Here is a 19,835-nt window from a genome sequence, read left to right on the forward strand (position 1 = left end):
GCCTTATCAATCTCCTGTACCCTGGCCAGCCAGAGCTGCCTTCTCGCCACCACAAGAGAAGCAATGCTCCTGCCCTGTGCTCGCGCATTCAGCTGAGCTCCCCAGAACGCCGAAGCATCTAGCACTGACGTCGAGCACCGAAGTGCGTGCGTCAAGCACCGCCGCGTCAAACGCCGAGGTGCGTGCATCGAACGCCGAAGCGTCGGGCACCAAGCGTCGAGCACCAAGCGTCGAGCACCTGAAGTGCGTGCGTCGAGCGCCGCCGCATCAAGCGCCGAGGTGCGTGCGTCGAGCGTCGAGGGTGCGTGCGTCGAGCGTCGAGGGTGTGTGCGTCGAGCGCCGAAGTGTCGAGCACCGAGGTGCGTGCGTCGAGCGTCGAGGGTGCGTGTGTCGAGCGCCGAAGCGTCGAGCGTTGAGTGCTGAAGCGTCGAGCACCGAGCGTCGAGCACTGATGGAACGTGCACCGAGCGTCGAGCACCGAGCGCCGAAGCGTCGAGCGTCGAGCACTGAGCCCCAAGTGCAGAAGCACTAAGCACCACGCGCCGAAGCGCTGCACAAAGCGCCGAAGCGCTGCACCAAGCGCACAAGCGCTGACACCAAAAGCGCCAGAGCGCGAGCGCCGAAGCGTGAGTACTGAGCGTGGAATGCTAGCACAGACGCCTATGCGTCAGCTGACCCGCCAAGCGGAGACGCTAAGTGCTGGTACAGTGTCTGATGCCGTGCAATACCTACCTGATGGTGCTGGGGAATTACCAAACAATATATACCCTAACAATAATAATAATAACAATAATCACTGAAATAAACTCAGAGAAGGGGATAAACCAGCTTCTCAAGCCTAAGCTTATGGAGTACAATCAGTGTACAGCTCTAAGTCCTACCGCTACTGAGGCTGAAGGCAAAAGAGGAAGTGACTCTCCGCGCGTTGCGTATAGTAAGCTCCCAGGAGGCGGGCTTACATGGCAGCTTGTGCGGAGGCCTATCGGCAGCTTTGACATAAAGCTCAGCCAATCCCTACTGCCTGACGGCAATGTCCCATACCTTGATGGTTATTTTCAACTTGAAAGGGAACCTTGTTTATATCTCTATATTGAACATGGGTATGTAGTACACAGGAGCATAAAGGGTTAATGAAAAACACAGTTTAGGTCATTTATTTGTGTTTTATTCATAATTATGTTAACATTTTATAGCAATTACAGGTTTGAAAACATTATTTTCAAAATCTGGCACCTGGGAATGGGTTTCATTTGTGGTTTAAATACTTGTCGTTATGTAAACGGTTCACTAAGTCTGCCCTCACATTGTCATGCTCCGCCGCCTCTGTGTACAGTATATATTTAAATATTAATTCACCTTACTGACTGACATGTTTTTTATTATTATTTTTTACTGATGAGTAAAATTGGATGCTCTGCTGTGCTTATGAAAGTATTTCCAACACTTATCAAGCCGTTTGATATGCATTCTGGGAGCTGTAGTTAAAACTAGAGAGTGTGTCTACGTAATTGCATTGTTTACCGGCACCCCAGAACTACATATCCCAGAGTGGCCTGATATGCAGGGCGGGATATTCCTTGCTAAGAGGATTTAATAAAGTCCCGGATGCTCTTTTTTTTTTTTTTTTAATTATAAATCATGAATTGTTTCATATTTTTTCACCAAACCTCCGAAAGGCCCAACCTCAGCACAGACCACATGTAGCCTGTACATGAGAGCAAAAAAACACAAAAAAACATGTTAAGTATAGGGCAAAATGTGAGAACTTTTACAAAAAAAAAAAATGTTTGCACATGGTGGCTTCATGAAACCCTCCACACTTTCACAGCACTGCAAGTAAATGGAAGCATGCAAATCTGTGGGCAATTCTGAGAAACCCTGCCAAAGTTATAAAGTGCAAAGTTAGGGGTTTAACATTGAGAACCCAGTTCAACCTTGGCCCTCTTTGAATGTTTTTTTCTCTTTTCTTTTTTCTCTTTTCCAGCTCTCCAGTCTCCCTGTGAAGGAAGTGAAGCTCACTTCTCAGCCTCAGAAGTTTGGTTGTGCCAGCCTCCCTCACAGGCGACCCTTGTAAGCTGGGGAGACCTTCAGACTTCTCTTCATCTTTTCGATTTGTTCGCTGTGCTACGTTTCACTTTCCTTTGGGGGAAGTAACGGTTGCTTCCCAGCCTTGAAGGCTGATCGGTTTGGTCTCACCTCCGCGAGGGCGGCTCTCGCGAGCCAAGGGGAAACCCTGTCCTTCTGCTAAAGTCACACACACTTATCTCTTATTTCAACTGCTGAGGTTCTTCCTCCACGCAGCCGTTGCTCCTGCCCTTAACTCTTATATACATCGGATATGCACCACAGTGTGACCATTACCCTGTCCCCCTGCAACACTCATCCCCAGTGGATGTAAGGATTACCACATGTGTTCTATGTTTTATATTTGACATCTGGAGCATATGTGGTATTTCTTCCATGCAGCGGGGGCAGAGTTCCAACTAGGGATTCCAAACGGAACCAGAACCGGAACGATAAACGGGGGGAAAAAAAACACATTTTCATGGAACAGAAACAAAAAAACTAAACAAAATTAATTTATTACGTTCTGGAACAGAAACGATATTCAAGATTGTGTTTGTCGGTTAATAAAGTTTTTTTTGTTCCGTTTCAGCCTGTTCTCTCTCCCTCTTCCTATTGTTTTCAAACACACAATAATTTTAAGAAAGCGCTCTTCCCACGGTCTTACACCTCAGTGGTCAACAACAAAGCATTACATTACAGCCAGCTAATGAAATTCAGCATTACATTTAGCTTGCTTTTTCAGAGCAGCCAGCGAATCAAATAGCACTATATTTGCCTTCAGTTCAGGCTTCCACCTTGCGGTCAGTTTCATGCTGGATTCATGTTACGTGATCAGTCTTGTATTCGCTCAAAATAAACAGGTACTGTTATTAACTTATTATTAAGTTATGTTCACAGAAAACAAGCTGTAAAAGTATGTGTGGCAAGTGAAGCGCTTTGTTAATAATCAGCGGTTTGCTAGTTATATTCCTGGATATTAAGAGTTAAGACAAATTTACTGTCGACTTGAGAAAACAGCAATGCTTATTGTATAACAAATTTATTTAATTGTATTCCCAATCACTTAATGATTCATGATTTATTGTTCTAGACAAAAGAAATGTAGAAAAGTTGCACGTGTGTACACGTTACATTTGTTGTATGTCTTACTGTGGAACGTGCATACCAGTGATAACAATGTTCCCCTTAGTGCTTAATAACACTATGTAACACAATTTTTGTTCCTGGGTAGTAAGTGTTATTTCCTAATTGCTTATGCCTCAAAAGTATAGAAAATGGCTATTATTCCCCACAAACTTTGCTTTTGTGACCAGGACAGTGATATTTTGAAATTTACCTATTTCCAATGAGAAAATGGGCAAATTGGTGTCTTTTCGTTCACATAAAGTCAGAAAAAAACAACATATGAATCCAAATTAACATGTATTTATACTAAAGTAATACAAAAATGACTACAAAAGATTTAGAAGTGAGTAGTTTTTCGAGATTTACGATTATACTGTAAATCACTTTCACGAATCAGCCCCCAAATGTAGTCTCCTATCATGTTCTCGTTATACTGTCCTTGGTAGCGGCGTTCAAAGTCCAGTATATCCTGGTGGAAGCGCTCGCCTTGTTCCTCCGAGTACGCTCCCATGTTCTCCTTGAATTTATCAAGATGAGCATCAAAGGATATGGACTTTGAGGGACATCCTACAGCCCATTGTGCCATAGTTCTTCACCAGAGTCTCAACCAGCTCCACATAGTTTTCGGCCTTATGATTGCCCAGGAAGCCCTGAACCACTGTGACAAAGCTGTTCCAAGCCGCTTTCTCCTTACTAGTGAGCTTCTTGGGGAATTCATTGCACTCCAGGATCTTCTTTATCTGTGGTCCGACGAAGACACCGGCTTTGACCTTTGCCTCAGACAGCTTAGGGAAGAAGTCTTGAAGGTACTTGAAGGCTGCCGACTCCTTATCTAGAGCTCTGACAAATTGTTTCATAAGGCCCAATTTGATGTGCAGTGGTGGCATCAGCACCTTCCGGGGGTCCACCAGTGGCTCCCACTTGACGTTGTTCCTCCCCACAGAGAACTCGGTCCGCTGTGGCCAGTCCCGCCTGTGGTAGTGCGCCTTGGTGTCCCTGCTGTCCCAAAGGCAAAGATAGCAGGGAAACTTGGTAAAAGCGCCTTGGAGACCCATCAGGAATGCCACCATTTTGAAGTCTCCTATGACCTTGATGCCATCTCAGAAAAATGCAGATATGTATCCACTTAGGCAGCTGGAACTAAACTGAACTGGTGGGCTTAAGGCCCCTGTATTTATACCACTATTTATATTACTGGAAAGTTCTAGAAGTTACTCCAAGTTTACTCAGCACTGAATCTATCTGGAATGTTCTGGAAAATAGGTAAATTTCAAAATATCACTGTCCTGGTCACAAAAGCAAAGTTTGTGGGGAATAATAGCCATTTTCTATACTTTTGAGGCATAAGCAATTAGGAAATAACACTTACTACCCAGGAACCAAAAAAAAAAAAAAAATTGTTACACGGTGTAATAAAGAGTGTTCATACTAGGGTTGCCACCTCATGACCTCAAAAATAAGGAACAGACCCTAACGCAACGCAACGCCACGCAACACCCGTACCCCCCCCCCCCCCCGCCCCACCCTCCCACACATTTTTTTTTTTTTTTTTTTTTACTCTGACAGATACAGTAGACAAATGAATACAGATACAGTAGACAAATGAAAGCATCATAGGCTTTTTATGTTTTCTATTGGCCAAAAACATTTATTATATATAACGTTAGTTCCAGGGCAGTTTTGTAGATTCTTGTCAATTCAAACAAATGTCAGGATTTCACACACATTCAATACAAACAAATATCAATGAAAAACCTAGAACTATGTGGAATTACAAGTTCCCTTTAAAATAAATGTCCTCTTTAAAATAAATACCACAAGCTATTGCACATTTCAAATTAAGCAGTGGACATGCAACCTGCCGTGGTTCCCGATGAAATTTCTGCTGACAGGAAGTCACATGAAAATGAGGCAGGTTTCAAAGCACAGTCTGTACTGTTGTGGCTCAAGTTGTGCTTCACTGTGTGGTATACATTAGCCAACTCAGCAGCTGTGACCTATTAATAAAGTAGCCTATGTTATTAAAAACCTCTTACACTAAATACTTAATAGAAATAACATGAAATAGGCTAATAAACAACTGATTCTGTATTAAAATATGTATTTGGCAATTATTTTATCTTAAGTATTAAAATATGTAAGTATATAAATATAAATATTAAATAACAGTAATATATATATATATATATATATATATATATATATATATATATATATATATATATATATATATCAATAATAATGAATAAGGAATAAAACATCACTCTAGCTACATTAAGTAATACTAGCTAGTTATTTCAATATATAGCTTAGGCTTGAGAAGCTGGTTATTGCCCCTTCTCTGAGTTTATTTCAGTTATACTCTTCGGAGTAATTATTATTTTTGTTATTAAGGACATATATTTCCTTCACGCTTTGCTTCGGCATCGCGTTTGTCTCATGGTCTCCGTCTTTCCTGTGTTAATAATTATTTTATAATTATTAGTATTGTGTTTTGGGGTTTTTTGTAAATAAAATTGTATATGTTGTGTATATATTTTGTGAAGGATGCGCGTTGCGTTGGCCTTGGCCGCGCACGTATCTGCAGCCCCGGTCTTGCCTTGGCTAGACCACGTGTGTGGAGCCTGCACTGCAGTCTCCCACATACTACCTCTGCGGTGTGTTCCACCAACCGCGTGGTAGCTGTACTGTGCCCCAGTCACATATCATTGTGCCCCAGTCACATATCACTATGTGGCAGAGCGGTTGCAGTACTGACGTCACGGACCAGGAAGAAGCAATACAAAACAAAGGCAAAGGTAGGTAGGGGAAACGAGACGTGTTTGCGCTCAGGTTTTAATAATAAATCAAACAATAAACAAAACACTTTATAACAAACAAAAGGGCTCGATGGCCAAAAATACATAAAGAAACAAATACCGAGTGGTACAGCGGTAGCAGTTGCTTCGGATGTATGATCTCGTTCTAAACCGCCCTCCCGTCTCTAACTCAAAGGAAAATCTCTCCCCATTAGCCTGGAGCTGGTTCTTTTAAGCTGTGGCTGGAGCCTTAATTAATTATCAATAAAACAATGACCTTATTGAGGCTCCAGCCACATTCACACAGGTTTTTTAAATTAATAAACAAAACGAACAATAAAAAAAACACGGCTTTCCCACCGTCAAATACAAATATAATAATAATAATACGAAATATACAAATAATAATACAGGGACGAGGTGTACCCCATCACACACTATCATATAGTGCTGCTGCAGCGTCCCATTCACTGCACAGAGGAAGACAACCACAAAGCGCAAATTCCCCAGCACCAACAGGTAAGTAGTGCACAGCACCCAAGACACTGTACCAGCACTTAGTGTCTCCGCTCTGCGGGTCAGCTGATGCTTAGGCTCGGTACTCACGCTCTGGCGTGCTGCACTTCGGCGCTTGGTGTCAGCGCTTTGCCGCTTGGTGCAGCGCTTCGGCGCTTTGTGCAGCGCTTCAGCGCTTGGTGCTAGCGCGTCTGCGCTTGGGGACTCGGTGCTCGACGCTTCGGCACTCAGTGCTCGACTTCCGCACTCAGTGCTCGACGCTTCAGCACTCAGTGCTCGATGCTTGACGCGCTTCCATCGACGCACGCACCATTGGTGCTCGACGCTCGGTGCTCGGCGCTTCGGCGCTCGGTGCTTGGCGCTCGACGCACTCGACGCTCGGTGCTCGACGCTTCGACGCTCAGTGCTCGGTGCTCGACTCACGCACTTCGATGCTCGGTGCTCGACGCTCGGTGCTCAGTGCTCGACGCACGCACTTCGGTGTGCGGTGCTCGACGCGTGGCGCTTTGGCGCTCAACGCATGTACCGTTGGTGCTCAACACTTCGGCGTTCGACGCACGCACATCGGTGCTCGACGCTTCAGCGTTTGCTGCTCGTCAGTGCTTGCGGTAAACAAGGCACTATGTCGAGCTTTCACCGATGCGTGACCTGCCAGGCCAAGTTGCCTGCCAACGATCCGCATGATGACTGTGTAGCGTGTTTGGGGCCGGAGCACGCTGCATCTGCCTTGGCGGATAAGGCATACTGCCATCTATGTGCGGGGTTCCAGACAAACACCCTTCGCCAGAGAGCAAAGAAGGCGGTTGGGAGTCATTCTCCATCCTCGGGGTCGTCCCATACAGTCTCGGCCCCGCCTTCGTCTGCTACGACGCTGCTGATGAGGCTGCAGCTCTCCAGGAGCCCATCCTCCCAGCTTACAGCTGGTCAGAGGTCTCCAGCCAGGTGTGCTTGGGAATGTTCCCGCAGCCCCTCCTCTCGCGGGGCACATCCCCGTTGGGAGTCCAGGTCGAGATCTCGATCGTCTCTCCGTAGAAGGCACTCTCGCTCCCCTCGACGGGACAGGCGACACCAGGACAGATTTGGAGTGGCTGAGCTCACCTCCAAAATGTCACAGTTTATGGAGGTCATGATGGGGCAGCAATCCCTCCTCATGACCCTCGGGTCCCAGAACAACCGACCGGGCCCATCGCTAATCAGCCAGTGGCTCCTCCACCAGTTGCTCACGGCCAACCACAGGAAGTGTGGGACATCGATGCGATCTCAAGGGACGCATTCGACGTGGAGCCCTTGCTGGAGGAGGATAGCACAGAAGCCGAGGGCAGGAGACCGACCCTGAAGTACTGGACACTAATGACCCTATGTGGTCAGTGGTGGAGAGGGCAACCCGTCACTTGGGCGTGGACTGGCCCATGCTAGAGCCAACACGACGCTCCCTCTTTGAGTCGCCATCAGCCCAGCCCCTTCAGTCCAGGATGCTACCGGCATTCCTGGATTTTATTAAGGAGGTGCAGTCCATCTGGGGGACCCCGGCCTCCGCCCCTGCAACTTCTCGCAAGGCTTCGGCCTTCACCATGCAAGGGGCGAACGAAGCTGGGTTGGCTACCTTCCCACCGGTGGACGCTGCGTTCGCCGCATTAGTGAAGGCGCCAACATTATCGGGGCTGACCAAGGATCCTGCGTGCCCTAACAGGCAATATAAGATTACGGAGGTCCACCTGAAAAAGAGGTACGCCGCGGCTACAGAGGCAGTCAGGCTGTCTAACGTGGCCAGCCTCCTGACGGTCTACCAGGCGGCGCTCATTCGGGAGCTGCCTGATTGCCCCTCCGTTGCCCTTAGGACCGAGCTAGGCACAATTGCTCAGCTGTTGGTGAAGCTGGCTCAATTAAATGCGTGAGCGCAGGGCAGGAGCATCGCTTCTCTTCTGGTGGCAAGAAGGCAGCTCTGGCTCTCGCAGGCGAGGGTACAGGAGTCTGATAAGGTCCCATTGCTGGATGCTCCAATATCACCGGGGCACACGTTTGGCCCAGTGGTAGAGGAGATGCTGCAATGCTCCGTCAAGGCGCGAAGCGTCACAGCAGTTGGCAAAGATGTGGCCAAACAAACCTTTCCAGTCAAGGCGGCCACATGAGCACCAGTGGCGCAGGACACCGCCACAGCAGCAGGCGCAATGACGGGGCAATAAAATCTCCCCTTTGGGTGCATCAGCACGCAGCCAACCCGCTTTTGCAAGACCGCACCGCGGAGGATGGCGCCCTAGAGGAGATGGCCGACCATGTCCTCGTGGCTCTGGCCAGGCCCCTCGCGAACTAGCACAGCCGAAACAGCCCTGAAAATTCCAGGCAGCTGTCAACCCACCCCTACACTGTCCCACAGCTCCAGTTCTGGCAACATTGCACCGACGACATCTGGGTGCACAAAACTATATTCACCGGGTAAACCCTTCAGTTCCGGTTAACCCCACCCCCCTTCTGGGGAGTGGTGGTAACTGCAGTGAAGGACTTGGTTCAGTCCTCAGCTCTGAATGTGGAAATACAGGCATTGCTCAGGAAGCGTGCCATCCAACAAGTAGACCCTGCTCTGACCGACCAGGGGTTCTATTCCAAATACTTCCTGGTGCCCAAGAAGGACGGTGGACTCTGTCCTATTTTAGATCTGTGGCTACTGAACAAATACCTGCAGGTGTTATCGTTCAGGATGCTTATGCACAGGCACATCATCCAGTCTGTCCGACAAGGCGACTGGTTCACCACCGTGGACCTGACAGATGCGTACTTTCACATTCCCATCTGCCCGGGTCACAGGAAGGGGTCGCATTTCAGAGCAGGGTCTACGAGTTTTGTGTCCTTCCATTCGGCCTGTCACTAGCTCCCCGAACCTTTTCGAAATGTATGGATGCCATTCTAGCTCCCTTGCGGGCTCAAGGCATCTGACTGCTGAATTATCTGGACGCGCAGTCGAAGGAGCAGGCAGCACAGCACACAGTGATGGTTACAGACCATCTTCATCGGCTAGGTCTGAAGGTCAATTCAGAAAAGAGCTGCCTCGTGCCAAGCCAACAGACCGAATTCTTGGGTCTGCATCTGGACTCAGTGTCCATGGAAGCGACCCTGTCGACACAAAGAGTTGCCTCGATGGAGCAGTGTCTCTCCCTATTCAGGTTGAGAGAAACAGTCAGCGTGGAGCTGTGTCAGCGCATGCTGGGGTTGATGGCTGCCGCCTCTCCAGCCCTTCCTTTGGGCTTACTACACCAGAGACCTCTGCAGGCCTGGTTCAATGCCTTTGCGTTGCATCCGCGGAGAGACAAACACCGCAGGTTAAGGGTATCCCAAACCTGCTGGGAAGCGCTGCGCTGGTGGAAAGTTCTGTTGAACATCCGCCAGGGCGTACGCTTGGGTCCCATCTTCTGAAGGGAGGTTATCACGACCGACGCTTCCAACCAAGGTTGGGGAGCAGTCTGGAATGGCTCAGGGACCCGCAGAGTGTGGTCAGGACCCTGGAGGTCAGTCCACATCAATGCTCTGAAACTCAGACCGGTGGACCTCGCCCTCCAACACTTCTTGCCAGTGCTTCTAGGCAAGCATGTGTTAGTGCGGTCAGACAACACCACAGTTGTGGCGTATATCAACCGCCAGGGCGGCCTACGGTCCCCCGGTCTTCACTGGATGGTAACACGGATGTTGCTATGGGCACAACCGTGTTTAACCTCTCTGCGTGCAGTTCACCTACCGGGCAGAGTCAATTACGCAGCGGATCTCCTATCCAGAGGAGGCCCTCTTGCGGGCGAATGGCATCTTCACCCTCAGGTGGTAGAGCGCGTTTGGGAATGGTTCGGCACAGCACAAGTAGATCTCTTTGCTTCGCGAGAGACCACGCACTGCCCCCTATGGTTCTTGGTGAAGGACCTCGACAGCCTCCTAGGAGTCGATGCACTGGCTCACAAATGGCCGCCAGGGCTCCTATATGCGTTTCCACCGATTCTGATGCTCTCCGCCTTCTTAGAGAAAGTCAGGGTAGAGCAAGCGACAGTGATTCTGATCGCTCCTCTGTGGCCTCGGAGGATATGGTTACCGAGCCTGGTGTAGTTGCTGCATGGTCGCCCGAGGGAGCTCCCCCTGCGAGCGGACCTATTGTCCCAGGCCCAAGGAGGGCTTTGGCACCCGAACCCCAAGCTCATGCAGCTATGGGCTTGGCCCTTGAACGGGAGCGCCTGTCAGCCTTAGGGCTCTCGACGGCAGTGATTTCGACCATTCAGAGTGCTACAGCGCAATATACGTACAAGTGGCAGTTGTTTCAAGATTGGTGTCTGGCTGAGGGTCATGACCCAATATCCTGCCCTATGGCAATAATATTACAGTTTCTGCAGAAACTGTTAGGTGAAGGAAAGTCTCCTTCTACACTTAAGGTGTATTTAGCCACCATATCGGCTTGCCATGTACGCATTGACGGGTTATCACCAGGTTGTCATTTTCTGGCGTCTCAATTCCTGAAGGGTGCAAGACGCTTGCGACCTCCCAGGACGACCATTTTACCGTCATGGAGCCTTGATGTAGTGCTAGAAGCCCTTACCAAGGCACCATTCGAGCCTCTCCACAGTGTGGAGATGAAGCTCGTGTCTTTGAAGACTGCGTTTTTGCTGTCAGTGGTATCAGCCAAACGCGTGGGCGAGTTACATGCACTATCAGTGCATTCATCATGTACTCGTTTCGCAGGAGACGGTTCTAAAGTCTCCATGCGTCCAAATCCGGCCTTTTTACCCAAGGTCATATCCCCATTTCATATGAACCAACCAGTTGAGTTGATGGCGTTCCATCCGCCTCCTTTTTCTTCCCCAGAGGAACACATGCTCTGCCCCGTTCGGGCATTGAGGTGTTATATTGATCGTACAACGACTGTGAGGCAAACAGAACAGTTGTTCATATGCCATGGTTCTAGGACTTTGGGTCAGCCGTTGTCTAAACAGTGCCTTTCCCATTGGATAGTGGATGCTATTAAATTTGCCTATGACTCTGCAGGCCTTCCGCCACCAGGGCAGTTGAAGGCGCATTCCACTAGGGGTATGGCGACATCCTGGGCCCTCTTTAGAGGGGTGCCGGTGTCTGACATTTGCGCTGCAGCCAGTTGGGCTACACCGCATACTTTTACGAGGTTCTACCGTTTAAATGTACTGGAATCCTCTGCTCCGTCATTTGGAGCATCCGTGTTACACTCTATGACACCCTAGTTGGTGGTCATATTGAGTATTGTCACGATATGGTGTTGATTTCCACCTTAGGACAGGTGTCATTGTGAGCGTAAACTCTGAGGTGCGGCTCCGCATATGCGTAGATGTATTGCCTACGCAGGCGTTATGACGTAAGTCTGTCCTACTGCCGAGAATCCTCCTTCGCGACGGCTTGGGTACACTGTTCCCATACCTTGATGGTTATTTTTGAGTTGAAAGGGAATGATAGGTTGCGGATGCAACCCCGGTTCCCTGAAAGAGAAAATAACCATCAAGCTGCGAGGTCGCTCCGGAAGCCTTCACGGTTTGAAGAGCAAAAGAGGAAGAGAGTCTATGCGTAATGCATATAGTAAGCCCCCAGGGCGGCAGGCTTACGTGGCAGCTCGCGCAGAGGCCTATCGGCAGCTGTGTTATAAAGCTCAGCCAATCCCTACTGCCTGACGGCAATATCCCATACCTTGATGGTTATTTTCTCTTTCCGGGAACCGTGGTTGCATCCGCAACCTATCGTTAGCTAATATAACTGTAATCGCTCTAGCTAGAGGAATAAATTATGCAAGGCGAAGTACAGTAGCCTGCCTACCTTATCAGTTTCAGGTGATCTCTCTGGAACAAAGAACAATTGAATAGCCTGATTGGTTCTCCTTGTTCGTTATGAGCATGGCTTCTCCCGCTTCATGCTGTCTAAGGTCACAAACTCTGCTGTGAGAGATCGAAAATTCTTTTCTGCACACAGTGCACCGGGCTTTGAAAATATTGTCATGAACTTTGTTCACCCATGTAAAGTCCTTCTCCCATTTGTCTCTATATTTTTGCATCCGTTTTTTTTTTTTTTGAGGTGTTACCGAATTTGCCATCGTGTCCGAAATCGGTCAGCTAGGTTATATGTTTCATAGCTACATAGCTGACAGCGACACACACCACCCAATAGGATTTAGAACTGCTTGCACTAGCCGATCCTTTTCGTGGAATATGTGTAAAGTGAATAATTGTTAATCAAATGAACTACACCTCCCATAACTCTGAGATAAATCCGGTTCCGGTATGAAGTTGGTGCTTCACCAGAGACGGAGATCTCTAACTTCTCATGCTTGAAAAATACATTTGGCTCAGTAGTGCAAAATACTGAACATTTTATTTACCAATACTGGACAATTCTGTATTATATGGAACGGGTAGCAACCTTAGTTCATACGTATTTGATTACTTGGAGAGGATTTTTTTTCTGAATATCTTCTGTTTAAAACAGAGGAGCAATGCAATAATATATAGGTTATGGTAAATATATAATTCTTTAGAAGAGATGTTTGTCACAAAAAATGTTTTTTTTTTCAGTATTACCTTTTAAATACACAGCAGATGTGTAGAACCCTGGACATTTTTATTTTTTTTATTAAGTTAAAAACATCACAAACTTGAAAGCGGAACAGAAAGTAGAAAAAAAGCAAGTGGCATATTTGATGGGGCCATGATCTCGATTAGCTGCAGAGTTTATTTCAGACAAACATCGCATTAAGTTATTATGTTGAATGTAAGGACGCTAACCCACGAGATTGTTGGGAAATGTTGCTGTTTTTTAAAAAATTGTAAACTCAAACCAAGGCAAAAGAAAGTTGCAATGGAGAAAAGAAAAAATTAAGCAGACTGCTGTCATTTTCTTTTAAGGCATTGTTGTATCTATATAGACAGGAAGTAAGTGCATTTATTGATATAGACATATAACTTGTCATGCCGTTTTCCCTTTGAGTGCCGAGTTACCTGGAGTTTACTGTATTTCATGCTTTTTGTTTAATTTGAGAAAATGAAGACCTATGAACACCAATACAGTAGCCTACTTGGCTAGAAAAAAATTGAATGGTATTAACCGGTATTTCATTTAATTCGAACCGGAACGGAACAAAATCAGCCGGTCGGAACTTTCGGAACCAGAGCCAAAATTCTGGTTTGGTTCTGAGCCGAACCGGAACAGGAAATATTCTGGTTTGAATCCCTGATTCCAACATGATTCTTACAGCTCTACTAAGCACAGGGGTGCTTTTCTAAAACTCACCAGCGCGCAACTGTTTATTAGATGTGACTCTTATCCAGAAGCGCTGGATTGTTTATTAGATGTGACTCTTATACAGAAGCTCTGGATTGTTTATTAGATTTGACTCTTCTACAGAACACCTGGATTGTTTATTAGATGTGACTCTTATACAGAACACCTGGATTGTTTATTAGATTTGACTCTTCTACAGAACACCTGGATTGTTTATTAGATGTGACTCTTATACAGATGCGCTCGATTTCAGCAACTCAAAAGTCATCCCTTCTGGAAAATGGAAAGCTAAAGAAACAAGTTAGTCACTGGAAGTCCCTGTTGCACGAGTCAGTGAATTGAGGATCAGAATACAAAGATGGTGCTTGTCCAGGTATGTGGGATTTCTACAGACTCAGTAAATAGGTTTAATAAATGTGACAATTGACAAGGTTAATTTGCAACAAGCTTTTACTTATTGAAATAAACTTGAGCTAAATGACAAGGATGGGAAATCATCTCTAAATGGCTGTGTGGTCTAGTCATTATTTTTAGGGATTCTGAATTTAGTTTTTACCTGATAAACATTGCTAAAGCTTAGTTATTATGGTAAATATATTAAAACGACAGATGTACAGTACGGTGTTATCAAGATACATGTGAAAAAGTGTGGCATACAGGCTGACAGATGTTCAGACAGAGAGATGCCTCTATGTAACCCCACAATTTGATGTTCCCAGTATGTTATGTTAAATAATGCTAATACAATGCCATGTTTAATCACAAGTTAAAAAGCGTTGTATCTGTGCAAAAATGTAAGAGACTTACAGCCGGACAAATGCACGTTTAGACAGACACTGCCTTATGTGCCCAGAACCTAATACTCTCAATGACTAACGCTAAATAACGTGAATACCAACTGTTATCAGAATTGGAAAAGCGTTTTTACAGCTATACTGCCTGTGGCAGCAGTCAGCTGTCTGCCACATCAAAAAAAAAGAGGAGGGGGAAAGCAGAGTACAGGACAAGCGCATATTAATAGCATGTTGTCCCTTGGACAAGTAGTTTTATTAAAAAATTCCACACCACTGCCAATAGAAGCTTGTGACTGTATATATGTCTGTAGGGGACAGATGCTAGATACAAAACATGATGATGTATGTTCAATGACACCAATTCATAAACAGTAAAACTGCTACATTTTCTGTGTTGTATGCTTTACTGAATTATGAACTGTAGACTCATGTTATACCAAATAGCTGGTATTATTGCTATATATGTATATATATTAAATTAAATTTGACTAAAAAAAAAAAAAACAGCAAATACATTTCAGCCAGTCGTAGTTTTATCAATAAAATACAGAAGGGGATTGACAGAGAACCTGATGCTGCATCGCATGCAGCTCGGTGCTGCTCCAGTGGAAATGACGTGTGTGTCTCAGAACTATCTCACACACATGCATACAAAAATAAGGTCAAGTAGGCTTGGTGAATGAAAGGTAGACATGGAAAACAGAAATATAACATTTATGAAAGTCTGTGACGTCAGGTCTGCTCAGCCTGTACTGAGACTGCACTGTTTGAGAAACGCAGCTATGCTGTGTGTTATCATAAAGTTGCTTTATAATTTAACTATTTATATCAACGTAACATTTAAAGAAGCTATATGCTGGCAGTTTATTATTCACTTTTGAAGTAAAATATATATAATAACTTTGGGAAGATTCATTGGAATATTAATTAGATAACATTCAATGGCTTTTAGAAAAATATAAAGGACAGTCTCTTGACCGTGATATCCATTCATCAATGTGTTCGTTTATGGCCTTATATGTGGTACGACAGTAAAAATGTCAGCAAAATTCCCAATAAAACATTCAATCAAAATCCATGATCTGCAGGAACGAGACTGACAATTAAAGAGGAGCTCCACTATACAGTATCTTCCTGTTTCAATTAAAGAGGGGCTCCACTGTACAGTGTCTTCCTGTTTCAATTAAAGAGGGGCTCCACTGTACAGTATCTTCCTGTTTCTTCATGTTATCAGCTGCCACCATGATTTTAATGCCTCCGTGGTGATAAGGCTACAGAACACCCAAATTGTGTCATTAACAATTACTTCACTCAACATCTACCACCACTGACATCATGCTTCAGTGGGATGCCACTAATGCATTCCTGGTGTGAGTGTCTGCGGGTTGGGGGTTGGGGGTTGGGGGTTGGGGGTTGGGGGTTGGGGGTTGGGGGTTGGGGGGTGGTGTTGGAAATGTTGCGTTTAGTGATTTATTTCTGCTTTTTCCAGGTATAGACTAGCTTCTCATGCATTTAGTCACAAATGGCCTCCAGAAGTGACTGTAATTATGCTGCTGTGATATCTAAACCCTGTGTAACTAGACCCTGACCCTTGTAATGAAGGAAAGAGAACCAATCTAGTTACTTGCATATCTGTTATGGTCAGAAAGTAACAGAGATGCAACAATGCACTTTTGAAGCTGCTTAGAAAATATAATATGATAATTGTATTTATTATTATTAACAAAAAAATCTGTTTCCTCTTTTGACCAGAAGAGCCGCTTTTTCTTTTCTTAACCCTCTCTTCAATAAATAGTTGTGTGTCTCTGTTACTCTTCTGCTGCCATTGTCAGCCATCTGGCTCTGGTTACATCCTGGTCTTTAGTTCCACTCTTAACAAAAAGTCACGACCTGACAGGTGGGATTAGGAACTACATCTGTATCAGGTTTGGGTCCACGCCGCTTTTGTAGAGTTTTAACACAAAGGAAATTAATTTGGTGGTTCTTTCAGTCAAGATGTTCTAGTCAAGGCATTTATGACGTCCTGTAGGAACAAACAGAACCTTTGTTACATGAAGTCAAGCAGACACATGTTTTGACAAAATGTTTCTGTACTTGAGTTGTTTCTGGTATATTTACCTCAGAATGAATGATTGAGTGTTTAAAGTAAATTATTAGTTTGATTAAGAATTTAGTTAAGTAATTGAGAGCTCAGTTGGAATGAAAACCAGAAAATACATCGGGTCCCCTTGACAAGGGTTGAGAAGACCTGCCTTAAAACAAAGCAATCAGGGGCTCCTGACGAACAGCAACCTGAAGGAAATAGAGATGCCTGCTGCAAGGTGGAGAGGACAGGACAAACAGACAAGGGACCTGAAGGGGATAGTGAGACCTGCTGCAAGGTGGAGATGACAGGAGGGGGTGGGGCACACAGACAAGGGAAGAGGCTGCTTACTGATTGGTTGTAGGATAAATTAGTTCCTTTCCAGAAATAGCAATATAGTATTCTTTATGTAACGCATGTTGATTATGAATCAACAGAATCTATTTCTTTTTGTTTTTCTAGAGCAGAGCTGAGGGTCTGCAACAGCATCTCTCTCATTCTCTACAGGGCTGTCCCACAACTGGCATTGATTTAGAGGTTTAACTATCCCATTTGCGGCTGTTAATTTTACAAAACTAAACCAATCAACTACTGTAATTAATGCAATTCAAGGTGTTTTTGACACTCTTCTGTTGTCTGTCATTTATTTTAACATTAAAGTGATTGTCGTGAACAGAACAATTCCGTTAATCTTGCCTGTTCTGCAATCCCATTAGCTACATACTGTAGGGCTCAATATGCAGTTCTGAAAGAAACACATGTTATAGCAAACCTAGATTTAATCAAAACCAGCATATCCAAGGAGATATCCTTTGTTTGAGGTGATGGCGAGTTGTTAAATGGTGTACCGCTCAGTGAAGATGAATGCCCAGCCTGACAACAGTGTATTGTGTGCAGTAGTGTTTTGTGTAATCCTTTTATTTTGGCCACTGTGCCTGTTTGTTTGTTCCTGTGTTTTGTTTGTCTATTAAAAAACTGCAGCTTTCCCGACTGAGTCTCCTTTCTGACATTATCCTGCTGCAGTGTCTATGTCTTAATCCAGGGAAATTTCAATTTTTTTTTCAGCGTGTTCAGCAGCGTTATCTGGGTCAATGCATGTTACTGGCATGTCAGTCAATAGGTAAAATAAATATACTGAGCATCAAAAGAAATGTATCATTTATATTTGAGCATCAAAAGAAACGTATCATGTATTTGAGCATCAAAAGAAACTTATCACTTATATTTGGATAAAATTCATTAGATGTGATCGAAAACAAACTCTGTAACAAACAAATATAACGTATCACTTATATTTGAGCATCAAAAGAAATGTTATCACTTATATTTGAGCATCAAAAGAAACATATCACTTATATTTGAGCATCAAAAGAAACTTATCACTTATATTTGGATAGAATTCACAAGATGTGATCGAAAAATAACAAACTCTGTTTTAGAGCAGGTGCAGTGACTTCATTGTGCTGATTAACAATTGACATCACAAAGGTGCTGCAAAATGATCTGTTGATCTTGGACAGGTGTTGTGACTCTTGGTCTCCCAGTTCGTGGCCTGTCATTGACAGAGTGTGTCTGGTTATACCGGTTCACCAGGTTTTAAATTGCTGGCTGTCAACACCCAAGACGGTGAGCCACAGTACGCTGCCCTAGTCCAGCCTCCAACATGCCGATTGCACGAAGGCGCTGCTCTCTTGACAGACGTGTCATATTGTTTTTTTTTCTGTTATCTTCTTTATTGCTTTTATTCAAGCTTGCAATTCAACAGCTGAAATCACTCCATATCCAGTGTCCAATCAACTGTCTCACTAATTAGGTGATTAAGTGCACATGCTTCAGTCATAGTCACTCAAGCGTGTCATGGTCAAGGATGAATGATCGAGTGATTAAAAAGAAACCAAAAACATTTTGGCAATGTCCATCATTTATATACCTTATTGTTTTTTGAAAATAAATGTGTTATAATAGTGATAAGTTTCTTTTGATGCTCGGTATATGTTACATTTAAGAATATAAGAACATAAGAAAGCTTACAAACGAGAGGAGGCCATTCAGCCCATCTTGCTCGTTTGGTTGTTAGTAGCTTATTGATCCTAGAATCTCATCAAGCAGCTTCTTGAAGGATCCCAGGGTGTCAGCTTCAACAACATTACTGGGGAGTTGGTTCCAGACCCTCACAATTCTCTGTGTAAAAAAGTGCCTCCTATTTTCTGTTCTGAATGCCCCTTTATCTAATCTCTCATTTACGACCCCTGGTCCTTGTTTCGTTTTTCAAGTCAAAGAAGTCCCCCGGGTTGACATTGTCTATACCTTTTAGGATTTTGAATGTTTGAATCAGATTGCCGCGTAGTCTTCTTTGTTCAAGACTGAATAGATTCAATTCTTTTAGCCTGTCTGCATACGACATGCCTTTTAAACCCGGGATAATTCTGGTTGCTCTTCTTTGCACTCTTTCTAGAGCAGCAATATCCTTTTTGTAACAAGGTGACCAGAACTGAACACAATATTCTAGGTGAGGTCTTACTAATGCATTGTAGAGTTTTAACATTACTTCCCTTGATTTAAATTCAACACTTCTCACAATATATCCGAGCATCTTGTTAGCCTTTTTTATAGCTTTCCCACATTGTCTAGATGAAGACATTTCTGAGTCAACATAAACTCCTAGGTCTTTTTCATAGTTCCCTTCTTCAATTTCACTATCTCCCATATGATATTTATAATGCACATTTTTATTGCCTGCATGCAATACTTTACACTTTTCTCTATTAAATTTCATTTGCCATGTGTCTGCCCAATTCTGAATGCTGTCTAGATCATTTTGAATAACCTTTGCTGCTTCAACAGTGTTTGCCACTCCTCCTATTTTTGTGTCGTCTGCAAATTTAACGAGTTTGCTTACTATACCAGAATCTAAATCATTAATGTAGATTAGGAATAGCAGAGGACCTAATACTGATCCCTGTGGTACACCACTGGTTACCTCACTCCATTTTGAGGTTTCTCCTCTAATCAGTACTTTCTGTTTTCTACCTGTTAACCACTCCCTAATCCATGTGCATGCATTTCCTTGAAACCCTACTGCGTTCAGTTTGAGAATTAATCTTTTATGCGGGACTTTGTCAAAAGCTTTCTGGAAATCTAAATAGACCATGTCGTATGCTTTGCAGTTATCCATTTTCAATGTTGCAT

The sequence above is a fragment of the Acipenser ruthenus genome, chromosome 22, assembly GCF_902713425.1.
Source record: "Acipenser ruthenus chromosome 22, fAciRut3.2 maternal haplotype, whole genome shotgun sequence".
NCBI lineage: Eukaryota > Metazoa > Chordata > Actinopteri > Acipenseriformes > Acipenseridae > Acipenser > Acipenser ruthenus.